The sequence below is a fragment of the Manis pentadactyla genome, chromosome X (assembly GCF_030020395.1).
Source record: "Manis pentadactyla isolate mManPen7 chromosome X, mManPen7.hap1, whole genome shotgun sequence".
In the NCBI taxonomy this organism is placed as follows: Eukaryota; Metazoa; Chordata; class Mammalia; order Pholidota; family Manidae; genus Manis; species Manis pentadactyla.
In genome coordinates, this window is record NC_080038.1 from 82526664 (window position 1) to 82540345 (window position 13682).

Sequence of the window (13682 nt, forward strand, 5' to 3'; positions counted from 1 at the left end):
GGGCTTGTGTTGTTGTTGTAATTTGTTTCCATATATTGCTTGATCTCTATTTTGATTTGGTCATTGATCCATTGATTATTTAGGAGCATGCTGTTAAGCTTCCATGTGTTTGTGAGCCTTTTTGCTTTCTTTGTACAATTTATTTTTAGTTTTATACCTTTGTGCTCTGAGAAGTTGGTTGGTAGAATTTCAATATTTTTAAGTTTACTGAGGCTCTTTTTGTGGCATAGTATGTGGTCTATTCTGGAGAATGTTCCATGCCCACTTGAAAAGAATATGTATCCTGTTGCTTTTGGGTGTAGAGTTCTATAGATGTCTATTAAGTCCACCTGTTCTAGTGTGTTGTTCAGTGCCTCTGGGTCCTTACCTATTTTCTGCCTGGTGGTTCTGTCCTTTGGAGTGAGTGGTGTGTGGAAGTCTCCTAAAATAAATGCATTGCATCCTATTTCCTCCTTTAATTCTGTTAGTATTTGTTTCACGTATGTTGGTGCTCTTGTATTGGGTGCATATATATTTACAATGGTTATATCCTCTTGTTGGATTGACCTCTTCATCATTATATAATATCCTTCTTTAACTCTTATAACTTTCTTTGTTTTGAGGTCCATTTTGTCTGATACTAGTACTGCAACAAGTGCTTTTTTCTCCTTGTTGTTTGCATGAAATATTTTTCCATCCCTTGACTTTTAATCTGTGCATGTCTTTGGGTTTGAGGTGAGTTTCATGTAAACAGCATATAGATGGGTCTTGCTTTTTTATCCATTTGTTACTCTGTGTGTTTTGATTGGTGCATTCAGTCCATTTACATTTAGGGTGATTATTGAAAGATATGCACTTATTGCCTTTGCGGGCTTTAGGTTCATGGTTACCAAAGGTTCAGGGTTAACTTCTTTACTATCTTACTGTCTAACTTAACTTGCTTATTGAGCGATTATAAACACAGTCTAATTATTCTTTATTTCTCTCCCTTCTTATTCCTCCTCCTTCATTCTTTGTATGTTAGGTGTATTTTTTTTTTTTGCCCTTTTTTGTTTCCTTTGACTGTTTTTCTGGGTAGTTGATTTTATTTTTTTATTTTAGTTAGTATTTGATTGTTCTGCTTTCTTTGCTGTGATTTTATTTTCTCTGGTGACATCTGTTTTGCCTTAGTAGGGCTTCCATCCAGAGCAATCCCTCTAAAATACCCTGTAGAGGTGGTTTGTGTGAGGCAAATTCTCTCAACTTTTGCTTGTCTGGGAATTGTTTAATCCCTCCTTCACATTTAAATGATAATTGTGCTGGATACAGTATCCTTGTTCAAGGCCCTTCTGTTTCACTGCATTAAATATATCATGCCATTCTCTTCTGGCCTGTAAGGTTTCTGTTGAGAAGTCTGATGATAACCTGATGGGTTTTCCTTTGTAGGTGACCTTTTTTCTCTCTCTGGCTTCCTTTACTACTCTGTCTTTGTCTTTGATCTTTGCCATTTTAATTATTATGTGTCTTGGTGTTGTCCTCCTTGGGTCCCTTGTGTTGGGAGTTCTGTGTGCTTCTGTGGTCCGAGAGGCTATTTCCTCCCCCAGTTTGGGGCAGTTTTCAGCAATTATTTATTCAAAGACACTTTCTATCCCTTTTTCTATCTCTTTTCCTTCTGGTACCCCTGTAATGCAGATATTGTTCCATTTCAATTGGTCACACAGTTCTCTTAATATTCTTTCATTTCTGGAGATCCTTTTATCTCTGTCTGCATCAGCTTCTCTGCGTTCCTGTTCTCTGATTTCTATTCCATCAATTGCCTCTTGCATCCCATCCATTCTGCTTTTAAGTCCTTCCAGAGATAGTTTTATTTCTGTATTCTCTCTCCTTAGCTCTTGCATATTTCTCTGTAAGTCCATCAGCATGGTTATGACCTTTATTTTGAATTCTTTCTCAGGAAGATTGGTTAGGACTATCTCCGTGGGTTCCCTCTCAGGGGATGTCTGTGTGATTCTGGTCTGAATCAAATTCTTCTGCCTTTTCATGGCGATGGGCAGATGGCACGTGTGTCAACTGGGAGAACAAAATACCTTCCTGCTTATTCCTCATGTTCCTTTCCTGGGAGAATGGCGACCCCTAGTGTCTCGTGTTGGGCAGTTGCACACAGACAGAGTCTCTGATTCTTGCCCTGGCCACTGTGGGGCTCCGCATGGTTGCTGTTGGTGTGGCCACTTTCAGGCTGCTCCTCCACTATGGCAGTGCCATGCCCCTTCACTGGGCACTGGGTTCTCGCAGGTGTAGATGTAGTCTGGCTATTGTCCTGTATCTTCTGGTCTCTCTTTTAGAAATAGTTGTGTTTGTTGTATTTTCAAAAATATATATGTTTTGGGGAGGAGATTTCTGCTGTCCTACTTATGCTGCCATCTTGGCTCCTCCTCAGTTTTTAACCTTTTAAAGTTTATTTCCATTAATCATTTAAATGCACATTTCAATATCTATAATGTAGTACTGTGAGAAAGATTTAAAATAAAAGACCAGGTATTAAAATGGGAATAATACAGAGTGGCCTGTAAGTCAATTGGTTCTGGAGACAGATTGCAAGTGTTCAAATACTGGCTCCACACATCTTAGGAAATTTGTTTCTAGCAGCTCATTTCCTCATTTGAAAAATGAGTGCAATAATATAGCCTACATTATGGGAATATTTTGAGGATTAAAAGAGTTAACACAAATACAATAGTGCCCACCAAAAAGTGAGCACTCTATAAATGTTAGGTATAGTCATCTAAAAGATTCTTAATAAATGTTGGTTTGTAGTATTTTCTTTGGCACAATATAACTTTCTACAAACATACAAGTTTGTTACCCTTTCCTTTGGCTTTGCTTATGACAGCTTTAAACTGAGGACTGATTATATTTTAGTTTCTTTATGTCAGTAGGGTATAACCTGAAATATTTATGCAATGGAAAAAATGCTCTAAAATATATAGCATGAGTACCTTAAAATCTTGATTATTAGAGAAACTTAAAAAACATATTTTAATTCATAACGTAGTTCTAAAAGTACTATTTCAACTATTACTAATAAGCACTTGTAATATTGTTGCCTTAGTTTTCAAAGAACCTTATTCTCATGGTTTTCTTCTTTTCTTTCTGGCGGTTTCTTCTAAATCTCTTTTTGAACTACCCCTTCCTCCTCCTGACCTGTAAGGTTTGAAGTCCCTTAGAGCTTGATGGTGTTCTCTTTTTTTTAATTTTTAAAAATTGAGATATAACTGACATATAATAGTGTTTTAGGTGTACAGCTTGATTTGATATGTGTACATATTGTAAAATGATTACCACAGTAAATTAATTAACATCCATGACCACATAGTTACAATTTATTTCTTGTGATGGACATTTTTAAGATCTATTGTCTTAGCAACTTTCAAATATACAATGCAGTATTGTCCACTCTTCTGTGCTTAGTTATTTTCATGTCTAATCACTCTGGGTATTTTATAATTTCATTTTTCTTCTCATTCACCTAGGATTACTTTTAGTGTATATTACAGTGCAAGTGTATACTTGAAATTTTCCCTTAATTGCCAATTTTTCTAAAATTTTGAAAATAAAATATCTTTTCCCTTTTTCTTCTCTTATGAGTTAAGTTCATACTACACTGATATTCTATTTTCTTTTATTTTTATTTCACATTTTATATAAGTATTTCCTTAAATTGTAATAAATCTGGAAGCTACTTTAATACTTTGTGTCAATTTTGACACATTTCTTAAAAATATGTTTATTTCCTATGTAACATGTGGCTCTGATAGATGTCCTGGAAGTTGTCTCCATTCTATACAGTCCGAAGTAGAAAAGAGCATGGAGGATAATGAGATGGTTTATTTGGTATGGACCAATCTTGGAAGTGCTCCATATTCCACATACATTCTATTCACATGAATTTTGTCCCATGGCATCACCTTGAGAAGGTATACTGGAAAATTTAGCCTTACTATCAATGAGGAAGAAGAATTGAATTTGGTGCTCAGCTAGCCCAAATTTCTTCCAGAAATATTCTTAGCATATACCTATTGCCAAACTTCCATTTGAAAGTATTATATCAAGATAAGGTTCTACCTCATATATACGATAGTGTCTGCAAAGCAGTTCTTTAGAGTAGAGAATTTCAGCATGCTTTCGTAACTCAGCCTTACACTCTTCTATCTCCTTGTTTGTATGCAGTTTTATAATTAACTGCTATAAAGTGTTTTCTAAAATAATCTCTTTTCAAACATTGATTTTGATTTTACATTGTTTCTACTGTATTGACACCATTTGATTTTAAACTCTATTTTGTTGCTTCAGCATTAGCATCATAGGTCAGCTGTGAAACCATTAAAACCATGAAATTAAAATAGAGGACTAGAAATTATATAATATTACCATTCCATATTAATTTTTAAGCTATATTTAAAACAATTCTAAGGAGATACTGTTTTACATAAAGTATAGTATGAAAACCTATTAACTAAACCTATTAAAAATGTAGCTCTGAAAGGGCCTACAAAATTACAACAGTAGTCATTTTCTCTACTGGACTTAAAAGTGGGTAACAGTTTCTCCATTTTAAAACATATCTACATACATTTTCTTGCATATGTTTATTTAAATTTCATTATAGTAAATGTGATGTTTTGAAAAAGGAAAGAACTGAAGAATATATATGTAATTTTATGCTTGTTCATTTTGGAACAATTTTTAATGGAAATGTGGAAGTAAATGGAAAATTTATACTCTAAGTTTTTGTAATAACTCTATCTTAAAATAAAGTTATTAGACACTATAACTATTAATACAAATGTTTATCTGTTTAATAATTCCCATAATAGTAAAAGATTTTATGAATTCCAAGAATAAGTGTTTTGATGACAGAGGTTTTTTATGATTGTTTTAAATACATTTTCCTTATTTTATAATTTATTTAAGGTATTATTGATAATATACAATTTAATGAAGGTTTCACATGAGCAGTATTGTGGTTTCAGCATTCACTCATGCTATCAAGTCCCTCTCCACCACACTGCAATCACTGTCCATCAACATAGTAAGATGCTATAGAATCATCACTTGTCTTCTCCGTGCTGTACTGCCTTCTGAGAACTACCTACATTGTGTGTACTAATTATAATGCCCATAATCCCCTTCTCTCTCCCACACCACCCACCCACTCCAACCCCTTCCTTTGGTAACTGCTAGTCCCATCTTGGAGTCTGTGAGTCTGCTGCTATTTTGTTCCAGCAGTTTTGCTTTGTTGTTATATCCCACAAGTGAGTGAAATCATTTGGTACTTGTCTTTCTCCACCTGGTTGCTTTCACTGTAGCTCCATCCATGTTGTTGCAAATGGTAGGATTTGATTTCTTTTTATGGCTGTTCATTGTGCACATGTACCACCTCTTAGTTATCCATTCATCTACTGATGGACACTTAGGTTGCTTCCCTATCTTGACTACTGTAAATAGTGCTGCTATAAACATAGGGATGTATATATATTTTTTGAATCAGGGATCTTATTTCCTTTGTGTAAATTCCTAGGAATGGAATTACTGAGTCAAATGGTATTTCTATTTATTGTTTTTTGAGGAACCTCCATTTTGCTTTCCACAATGTTTTAACTTATTCATATTCCCACCAACACTGTAGGAGGGTTCCTCTTTCTCCACATCCTCACTGTCTTTTGGATGTTGGCTACCCTTAAAAGTGTGAGGTGATGTTTCATTGTGGCTTTAATTTGCATTTCCCTAATGACGAGCTATGAGGAGCATCTTTTCACATACCTACTGACCATCTAAATTTCTTCCTCAAAGAATTCTCTGTTCAGATTCTCTGCCCCTTTTTAAATTGGGTTATTTGTTTTTGGGGTGTTGAGGTGTGTGAGCTCTTTATATATTTTGGATTTTAACCCCTTATAGAATAAGTCATTTACAAATATATTCTGCCATACTGTAACATGCCTTTTTATTCTGCTGATGGTGCCCTTTGCCATACAGAAGGTTTTAGTTTGATGTAGACCCATTTCTTCATTTTTTATTTTGATTCCCACACCTGAGGAGATGTGTTCAGGAAAAAGGGGCTCATGTTTATATTCTAGAGATTTTTGCTAAGCTTTCTTTTCTTTATTTTTTTAAATCTCAGATCCTTTTCTTTTATTACCTAAAACACAAACAAGCCAAAAGAACCTTAAAATACCCATTTCCCTCCATGACTACTACAAATACTACCAGCATGCTGCTGGATTTCTTTGTAGTCCTCTTTTTTTTTTGTATCATTAATCTACAATTACATGAAGGACATTATGTTTACTAGGCTCCCCCTTTCACCAAGTCCCCCCCACAAACCCCATTACAGTCACTGTCCATCAGCGTAGTAAGATGCTGGAGAATCCCTACTTGTCTTCTCTGTGTTGTACAGCCCTCCCTGTGCCCCTGACTACATTATGTGTGCTAATGCGGGGAGTGGCAGGCATGCCAGGTATGCTCTTCCGTGATAGCGGCACCCCTGCTGGGCAGCTGTGTGCCAGCAGCGGCCTTTGGGTCTGGCCCGGGCGGCTGTGCATCGGGCTGGGATTCCGGTCGGCTGCTGGCAGCGCAGCTGCTCCCTCTGGCACAGCTGCAGGTGCGCGTGGGCCTCTCCTGTGCCCCTCTGGCACTGCCACCACTGGCACCCGTGGGCCGCTCCCGGGCTGCTCGGTCACCGCCGCTGCGGGCTCGCGTGGACCTCTCCCGGGCTCCTCTGGCACCACTGCCGCCAGCGCACGAGGGCCGCTCCCGGGCTGCTCAGTTGCTGCTGTGGCAGGCTCGTACGAGCCACTCCCAGTCCCCTGTGGCACCACTGGTGCACGTGGGCTGCTCCTGGTCCCCTCTGGCAACGCCGCCCCTGGCACACGCTGCCACTCTTCCCACTACTGGGCCAGTGTGTCGGGGTCCGTGCCAGTTGGGGGAACGACTGGCAGGCTGCTTAGTGCTGTGAGTGGCTTCAGAGCTGCACTGCCGCCCAGGGGGTTAGGGAGCCTAAAGTACCCCAGGATTCCCAGCTGCTGGCTAAGTGTGCCAGGACGACTTTGTCCAGCTGTGGGGTCCCTGTCTCTTTAAGACTTGTAAACAGCACTCGCTTTTCTTTTGTCTCAGGGGTGCCGGTTGCGGGGACCTGCCCGCAGGTTTTGCTTTTCCATTTCTCTAATATCCAGCACCCCGTGCACCTTGTGTCTGCACTCTGGGTGCGGATTTCTAGAGCTGGTTGTTAGCAGTCCTGGGCTTTCACTCCCTCCCTGCTCCGACTCCTTTCTTCCTGCCGGGTTCTGGGGTGGGGGAGCGTTCGGGTCCCGCCTGGCCGTGGCTTGTATTTTACCCCCTTCGTGTGATGTTGAGTTCTCACAAATGTAGATGTATCCTGGCTGTTGTACTGTATCCACTGGTGTCTCTTTTAGGAATAGTTGTATTTATTGTATTTTCATAAATATATATGTTTTTGGGAGATTTCCACTGAACTACTCATGCTGCCATCTTCCCATGATCCTAAGCTTTCTTATGTGAGTTTTATGCTTTCATGACTTACATTCAGGTCTTTAACCCATTTTTGTTTACTTTTGTGTATGGAGATAGACAATAATCCTGTTTCATTCTCTCACATGTAGCTTGTTTTCCCAACACCAGTTGTTGAAGAGGCTGTCATTTTCCCATTATATATCTATGGCTCCTTTATCATGTATTAATTGATAATATATGTGTGGGTTCATATCAGGGCTCTCTACTCTGTTCCATTGATCTATCAGTCTGTTCTTGTGACAGTCCCTAATTGTTTTAATTACTGTGGCTTGTAGTAGAGCTTGATGTTGGGAAGCATACCTCCACACACACACTTATTCTTCTTTCTCAGGATTGCTTTGGCTATTTGGGGTCTTTTGTGGTACCATATGAATTTGGAACTATTTTTTCTAGTTTGTTTAAGAATGATCTTGGTGTGTTGATAGGGGTTGCATTGAATCTGCAGATTGCTTTAGGCAGGATGGCCATTTTGACAATATTAAATCTTCCCATCCATGAGCACAAGATGTATTTCCATTTATTGCTATCTTCTTTAATTTCTCTCATGAGTGTCTTATAGTTTTCAGGGTATAGGTCTTTCACATCCTTGGTTAGGTTTATTCCTAGGTATTTTATTCTTTTTGATGCAATTGTGAATGGAATTGTTTTTCTGATTTCTCTTTCTGCTAGTTCATTGTTAGTGTTTAGGAATGCAACAGATTTTTATGTATTAATTTTGTATCCTGCAATTTAGATGAATTTAAATATTAGATCTAGTAGTTTTGGGGTGGATTCTTTAGGGATTTTCTGTACAATAACATGTCCTCTACAAACAGTGACAGTTTAGCTTCTTTCTTACCAATCTGGATGCCCTTTTTTCTTTGTGTTCTCTGATTGTCATGGCTATTACCTCCAGTACTATGTTGAATAAAAGTGGTGAGAGTGAGCATCTTTGTCTTGTTCATGATCTTAGGGGTAAAACTTTCAGCTTTTCACTGTTAAGTATGATGTTGGCTGTGGGTTTGTCATGTATGGCCTTCATTATGTTGAGGTACTTGCCCTCTATACCTGTTTTGTTGAGAGTTTTTATCATGAATAAATAAAGAATTTTGTCAAATGCTTTTTCAGCATCTATGGAGATGATCATGTCATTTTTGTTTTTCTTTTTGTTGCTATAGTATATGATGTTGATAGATTTTCATATATTGTAATATCCTTGCATCCCTGGAATAAATCTGACTTGATCATGATGGATGATCTTTTTGATGTATTTTGGAATTCAGTTTGTTAATGTTTTGTTTAAGACTTTTGCATCTATGTTCATGAGGGAGATTGTTATTTAATTTTCTTTTCTGTGTTATCTTTGGTTTAGGTATTAGAGTGCTGCTGGTCTGATAGAATGAGTTTGGAAGTATTCCTTCCACTTCTACTTTTTCAAAAATATTAAGGAGTTTGGGTATTAGGTCTTCTTTAAATGTTTGATAAAAGTCAATGGTGAGTCCATCTCATCCAGGGTTATTTTTCTTAGGTAGTTTTGTGATTAACAGTTCAATTTCATTGCTGGTAATTTGTCTGTTCAGATTTTCTGTTTCTTACTGAGTCAGTCTTAGAAGGTTGCATTTTTCTAGAAAGTTGTCGATTTCTTCTAGGTTATACAATTTGTTAGCATATAATTTTTCATAGTATCCTTTAATAATTTTTTTTATTTCTATGGTGTCCATAGTGATTTTTCCTTTCTCATTTCTGAGTGCGTTTATTTGTGTGCACTCTTTCCTTTTTTTCTTGATAATTATGGCTAGGAGTTTATCTATTTTGTTTATTTTCTCAAAGAATCAGCTCTTGCTTTCATTTATTCTTTCTATTGTTTTATTCTTCTGAATTATTTTTATTTATGCTCTGATTGTTATTAGATGCCTCCTTCTACTAATTTTGGGCCTCATTAGTTCTTCTTTTCCTGGTTTCATTAATTATCAGTTTAGACTGTTCATTTGGGATTGTTCTTTCTTGAGGAAAGTCTGTATTGCAATACACTGTCCTCTTAGAAATGCCTTTGCTGCATCCCACAGGTTTTGGGGTTTTAAGCTGTTGTTTTAATGTGTCTCCATATATTGCTTGATCTCTATTTACTTTTGTCATTGATCCATTGATTGTTTAGTAGCATGTTTTTAAGCTTCCTTGTGTTTGTTTGCTCTTTCTTTTCTTTCCATAATTTATTTCTAGTTTCATACCTTTGTGGTCTGAGAAGCTGGTTAGCACAATGTCAATCTTTTCTGAATGTGTTGAGGCTCTTTTTGTGCCCTAGTATGTGATCTATTCTGGAAAATGTTCCATGTACACTTGAGAGGAATGTGTATCCTGCTGCTTTTTGGTGGAGTGTTCTGTAGATGTCTGTTAGGTCCATCTGTTCTAATGGGCTGTTCAGTGCCTATCTCCCTACTGATTTTCTGTCTGGTTGATGTGTCCTGTGGAGTGAGTGGTGTGTTGATGTCTCTTAAAATGAATGCATTGTCTTCTATTTCACCCTTTAATTCTGTTAGTATTTGTGTCACATATGTAGGTTCTCCTGTGTTGGGTGTATAGATACATAGAATGGTTATATCCTCTTGTTGCACTGACCCCTTTATCATTATGGCATGTTCTTCTTTATCTCTTGTTACTTTCTTTGTTTTGAACTCTATTATGTTTAAGTACTCCCACGTGTGCTTTTTTCTCCCTATTATTTGATGAAATATCTTTTTCCATCCCTTCACTTTTAGTCTGTATATATCTTTGTGTTTGAATTGAGTATCTTGTTGGCAACATATAGATGGGTCTTTTTTTATTCGTTCTGTAACTCTATGTCTTGTCATTGATGCCTTCTGTCCATTTACATTTAGGGTGATTACTGATATGTACTTATTGCCATTGTAGGTTTTAGATTTGTGGTTACCATAGGCTCAAGGATAGCTTCCTTACTATCTAAGAGTTTGACTTAACTTGTTTAGTATGGTATTTCAAATACAATCTAAAGTTTATTTTTTCTCTTCCCTTCTTATTCTTCCACTTCGAATGTCATATTCTGTGCTTTGTGTATCCCTTGACTGACTTTTGGGGTAGTTGATTTAATTTTGCATTTTCTTTGTAATTAATTGGTCTACTTCCTTTACTGTGGGTTTTATTTTCTCCGGTGACTGTTATTTAACCTTAGGAGCACTTCCATATACAGCAGTCCCTCTAAAATACACTTTAGAGACAGTTTGTGGGAGGTAAATACCCTCAACTTTTGTTTATCTGGAAACTGTTTAAACCCCGCTTCAACTTTAAATGACATTCTTGCCAGGTAGAATATTTTTCATTGGATGCTGTTCTGTTTCACTGCATAAAATATATCATGCTACTCCTTTCTGGCCTATAAGGTTTCTGCTGAGAAGTCTGATGATAGCTTGATGGGCTTTCCTTTATAAGTGATTTTTTTCTCTCTCTGGGTGCTTTCAATACTCTCTCCTTGTCCTTGATATTTGCCATTTTAATTATTACATGTCTTGATGCTGTCTTCCTAGTGTCCCTTGTTTTGGGAGATCTCTGCACTTCCAATCTTATCCATCACAAACAGTATAATTGTGAGGCAGCCTTAATTTTCCTCCAAAGGAAAACTTTCCCTAAGCATTCCATACCACATGTGACATTTGTCTACTACCCAGTTTAAAAAAGTAATTCTTTGGTAACTGTTAATCACTTCTTGGATTCTGTGATTCTGCTGCTGTTTTGTTCCTTCAGTTTTTCCTTTGTTCTTATACTCCACAGATGAGAATGGGAGGGTAGGGAGGGATACGAGTGGGGAAGAAGAAAGGGGGTATTATGATTAGCATGTATAAGTTGGGGGGTGGGGGAGAGGGGAGGGCTGTGCAACACAGAGAAGACAAGTAGTGATTCTACAACATCTTACTACACTGATGGACAGTGACTGTAATAAGGTTTGTGGGGGGGACTTGGTGTAGGGGAGAGCCTAGTAAACATAATGTTCTTCATGTAATTATAGATTAATGATAACAAAATTTTAAAAAAGTAATTCTGGGAAGATCTATGAGATAACTCCATGTTTAATCAGGTCATAAGACTATTCTTACCACTTTTCTTTGCATTCTTTGCACTATTACCCACAGATTATCTATGGCCTACAATATGTAGATAATTCTTGGTTTCTTTTGCTTCATAAAATGAAGAAGAAAGTTCTTCATCAATTCCCCCCTTAGTTATGATTATACATTTAAAAAATAATCATATGTTTTGAAAATATTCTGTTGCATTCAATCTTACATTCACAATTATTCATTTGTCTAAGTAAATGATGAAGTTTTCATAAATTATATCAAAGATTACTACTGTTTATCTCTTCAAAATAAATATATTATCATATTTCTCTAGAAAAAAATTTAGCATTGTATTACAACTAATTTTCAGAAAAAAAGACCCTATTAGCAAATTAATCTTCTGCAATTACTGATTTTAGTCAAATAGGATCTTGAGATATAGATAATGCTGTCAAAGACAAAGGAAAAATCTATAATTGAAAAAAGTAAGAAGTTTTCCGTGTGAACAGGTTTTATTAAATGAATCAGAAAAGTGTGTAATATTTTAAAAAGAACACAGATAAATTCCAAGGAATTTATTTGTTTTTAACAAAATTTTACTAAGAATTACCTTTATACCTATGCAAAAGTTACAGTAATTTTAAAGTGGTTACTACTAACTCTTTGAAGATAAAGAAAAATAAAAGTTAAAATGTAAAAACATGAAGTAGTATGATGCTCAGGGTTTGCTATCAAGAAATCAAATGGAAACTGGATCAGTTTAGTATGGGATGTGATAAGACATTGTATGAGCCTAAATGAAAATCATTAGCAAAAGAATTTCAAAAAAATACAACTTCCATGAAGGTAGGGAAATTGTTCTGTTTCTGAAAGCAGAACAGTTCTTGGCAAATAGTAGACTTTCAGTAATTATTTTTTGAATAAACAATTTGAATGTATAAGTAAGAAAATGATAAATCTAATAGAACAGTGTTCATTGTGACATAAATAGTTTTGTTCGACTGATCAGGTCACATTTATTTATTCATTCATTCAACAACTTTTTATTAATAGTAAACATGGATAGAAAATGCAGAAAGGAAATATTGTTTAGAGTTACATTGGAGATAAAGAAATACCCCTGTTCTCTCATTAGGTGATATTATTTTTATTGATGGCCATTTTGAAAGGAGTCAGAAACTGTATCCTTTCTATGACACTGATTTGAAAAACTGGAAAATTATATCTAGCTATTTAAGGAGGAAGGCAAGTCCCTGTAAGTCATCATAAGAAAGTAGAAAGGAATATTCTGAGGTGGCATCTGTTGGTAGATATATAGCTCAAAATGATGGTTTATATTTTTACCTATTTATTGATATATTCAATAAACACCTCTCAAGTATCTTCCATAGGGCAAGCATGGGTCATGATGATAAAGACTGATGTAAAATTAAGGCACAAGTTCTGTCAGTAATTTGTTATGAAGATAAAAAGATTATTTTCTTGAATATTCTATATCTTGAACATTAAGAAAAATTTCTAGAATCTATAGATACTAAATAAATATTATTTACATATATGAAAAGATCTAAATTTAGTAGTATTGAAGGTTAAGGGGGAAAAATACTATACTATGTGATGAGCACATAAAAGAAGACATGAGATACTATAGATGACATGACAGAATTAATCTGAGCCAAAGGGAAAGGGTAAGCCAAAGTACCAGGGCAGTCTTCTAATGAAACATGAGCTGAGTTATAAAGAATGACTTACAGGTACAAAAATACAGAAGGTATAGGTACAGGTCATACAGGTATAAAAGTAGAAGAAGGGAATTCCAGGCAAGAAAAATAACATATTCAGAGGAACAGAGGTGTTGCAAGACTTGGTTAGTTCTAGAACTGAAAATAGATCAACACGGATTGAATATAGAGTGTCTGTTAATGAAATGGAGAGGTAGCAAGGACCAAATTTTTGCATTGAATACTTCATGTTTAAAAATTTGAAGCTATAATTTATATAATTAAAAGTTATCAAATAACTTTGAGCAGAGGAGAGATATGATCAGCTTGGAACTTTTAACAGTGTAGAGAATAGATTTTATCAGGA

General features: G+C 36.1%; 1 pseudogene; it reads left to right on the forward strand.

The window, feature by feature from the left end:
• LOC118934036 (putative high mobility group protein B1-like 1) overlaps window positions 1-13682 on the forward strand; it is a 156817-nt pseudogene that overhangs the window by 36079 nt on the left and 107056 nt on the right.